Here is a 3,669-nt window from a genome sequence, read left to right on the forward strand (position 1 = left end):
AACCTGAGAAATCCGTTCGTTATCGTCATTTGTTATCGAATCGACTTAAAGCCAGATCGTCACATTAGCCGCTCTTCTCCCTGAAACGGTTGTACTTATCGTCTGCAAAGCTATGTCGCGTGCTGCGGTATGCGGAGACACTAAAAGCACCATAGTAGAACACAGATGAAGCTTCTAAGTTGATGTAATAGCCAGTAAGAAGTAGTACAATTCAATTTTAGGTATCGATTATTGACTTTTTAGCTATCTTTGGTGCCTTGCACATGAGCTAGGACCTTAAGATTCTGCATGAACGGAGGATTAGCAGCGGAGTTGCACGGGAGAATGTGAAAAGTGTTCATATGTAGTAAAAACCTGAGAAATCCGTCCGTTTTGGTCATTTGTTATCGAATCGACTCTAAGCCAGATCGTCACATTGGCCGCTCCTCTCTCTGAAACGGTTGTACTTATCGTCTGCAAAGCTATGTCGCGTACTGCGGTATGCGGAGACACTAAAATCACCATAGTAGAACACAGATGAAGCTTCTAAGTTGATGTAATAGCCAATAAGAAGTAGTACAATTCAAATTTTAGGTATTCAATAGTGAATTTTTAGCTGGCTTTGGTGCCTTGGACATGAGCTAGGACCTTAAGATTCTGCATGAGAGGAGGACTAGCAGCCCTGTTGCACGGGAGAATGTGAAAAGTGTTCATACGTAGTAAAAACCTGAGAAATCCGTCCGTTTTCGTCATTAGTTATCGAATCGACTTCAAGCCAGATCGTCACATTGGCCGCTCTTCTCTCTGAAAAAGTTGTACTTATCGTCTGCAAAGCTATGTCGCGTGCTGCGGTATGCGGACACACTAAAAGCACCATAGTAGAACACAGATGAAGCTTCTAAGTTGATGTAATAGCCAGTAAGAAGTAGTACAATTCAAGTTTTAGGTATCGATTATTGACTTTTTAGCTGGCTTTGGTGCCTTGGACATGAGCTAGGACCTTAAGATTCTGCATGAAATGAGGACTAGCAGCCGAGTTGCACGGGTGAATGTGAAAAGTGTTCATACGTAGTAAAAACCTGAGAAATCCGTCAGTTTTCGTCATTAGTTATCGAATCGACTTCAAGCCAGATCGTCACATTGGCCGCTCTTCTCTCTGAAAAAGTTGTACTTATCTTCTGCAAAGCTATGTCGCGTGCTGCGGTATGCGGACACACTAAAAGCACCATAGTAGAACACAGATGAAGCTTCTAAGTTGATGTAATAGCCAGTAAGAAGTAGTACAATTCAAGTTTTAGGTATTGAATATTGACTTTTTAGCTGGCTTTGGTGCCTTGGACTTGAGCTAGGACCTTAACATTCTGCATGAAAGGAGGACTAGCAGCCGAGTTGCACAGGAGAATGTGAAAAGTGTTCATAGGTAGTAAAAACCTGAGAAATCCGTCCGTTTTCTTCATTTGTTATCGAACCGACTTAAAGCCAGATCGTCACATTGGCCGCTCTTCTCTCTGAAACGGTTGTACTTATCGTCTGCAAAGCTATGTCGCGTGCTGCGGTATGTGGAGACACTAAAAGCACCATAGTAAAACACAGATGAAGCTTCTACGTTGATGTAATTGCCAGTAAGAAGTAGTACAATTCAAGTTTTAGGTATCGTTTATTGACTTTTTAGCTGGCTTTGGGTCCTTGGACATGAGCTAGGACCTTTAGATTCTGCATGAAAGGAGGACTAGCAGCCGAGTTGCACGGGAGAATGTGAAAAGTGTTCATATTTAGTAAAAACCTGAGAAATCCGTCCATTTTCGTCATTTGTTATCCAATCGACTTAAAGCCAGATCGACACATTGGCCGCTCTTCTCTCCGAAACACTTGTACTTATCGTCTGCAAAGCTATGTCGCGTGCTGCGGTATGCGGACACACTAAAAGCACCATAGTAGAACACAGATGAAGCTTCTAAGTTGATGTAATAGCCAGTAAGAAGTAGTACAATTCAAGTTTTAGGTATCGGTTATTGACTTTTTACCCTTCTTTGGTGCCTTGGACATCAGCTAGGAAATTAAGATTTTGCATGAAGGAGGACTAGCAGCCGAGTTGCACGGGAGAATGTGAATAGTGTTCATATGTAGTAAAAACCTGAGAAATCCGTCCGTTCTCGTCATTTGTTATCGAATCGACTTAAAGCCAGATCGTCACATTGGCCGCTCTTCTCTCTGAAACGGTTGTACTTATCGTGTGCAAAGCTATGTCGCGTGCTGCGGCATGCTGAGACACTAAAAGCACCATAGCAGAACACAGATGAAGCTTCTAAGTTGATGTAATAGCCAGTAAGAAGTAGTACAATTCAAGTTTTAGGTATTGAATATTGACTTTTTAGCTGGCTTTGGTGCCTTGGACTTGAGCTAGGACCTTAAGTTTCTGCATGAAAGGAGGACTAGCAGCCGAGTTGCACAGGAGAATGTGAAAAGTGTTCATATGTAGTAAAAACCTGAGAAATCCGTCCGTTTTCGTCATTTGTTATCGAATCGACTTAAAGCCAGATCGTCACATTGGCCGCTCTTCTCTCTGAAACAGTTGTACTTATCGTCTGCAAAGCTATGTCGCGTGCTGCGGTATGCGGAGACACTAAAAGCACCATAGTAAAACACAGATGAAGCTTCTAAGTTGATGTAATAGCCAGTAAGAAGTAGTACAATTCAAGTTTTAGGTATCGATTATTGACTTTATAGCTGGCTTTGGTGCCTTGGACATGAGCTAGGACCTTAACATTCTGCATGAAAGGAGGACTAGCAGCCGATTTGCACGGGAGAATGTGAAAAGTCTTAACATGTAGTAAAAACCCGAGAAATCCGTCCGTTTTCGTCATTTGTTATCGAATTGACTTAAAGCCAGATCGTCACATTTGCCGCTCTTCTCTCTGAAACGGTTGTACTTATCGATTGCAAAGCTATGTCGCGTGCTGCGGTATGCGGAGACACTAAAAGCACCATAGTAGAACACAGATAAAGCTTCTAAGTTGATGTAATAGCCAGTAAGAAGTAGTACAATTCAAATTTTAGGTATTCAATATTGAATTTTTAGCTGGCTTTGGTGCCTTGGACATGAGCTAGGACCTTAAGATTCTGCATGAAAGGAGGACTAGCAGCCCTGTTGCACGGGAGAATGTGAAAAGTGTTCATATGTAGTAAAAACCTGAGAAATCGGTCCGTATTCGTCATTTGTTATCGGATCGACTTAAAGCCAGATCGTCACATTGGCCGCTCTTCTCTCTGAAACGGTTGTACTTATCGTCTGCAAAGCTATGTCGCGTGCTGCGGTATGCTGAGACACTATGAGCATCATAGTGGAACACATATGAAGCTTCTAAGTTGATGTAATTTCCAGTAAGAAGTAGTACAATTCAAGTTTTAGGTATCGGTTATTGACTTTTTACCCTTCTTTGGTGCCTTGGACATCAGCTAGGAAATTAAGATTTTGCATGAAGGAGGACTAGCAGCCGAGTTGCACGGGAGAATGTGAATAGTGTTCATATGTAGTAAAAACCTGAGACATCCGTCCGTTTTCGTCATTTGTTATCGAATCGACTTAAAGCCAGATCGTCACATTGACCGCTCTTCTCTCTGAAACGGTTGTACTTATCGTCTGCAAAGCTATGTGGCGTTCTGCGGTATGCGGAGACACTAAAAGCACCA

The sequence above is a fragment of the Schistocerca gregaria genome, unplaced genomic scaffold (genome assembly GCF_023897955.1).
Source record: "Schistocerca gregaria isolate iqSchGreg1 unplaced genomic scaffold, iqSchGreg1.2 ptg000280l, whole genome shotgun sequence".
Classification (NCBI taxonomy): Eukaryota; Metazoa; Arthropoda; class Insecta; order Orthoptera; family Acrididae; genus Schistocerca; species Schistocerca gregaria.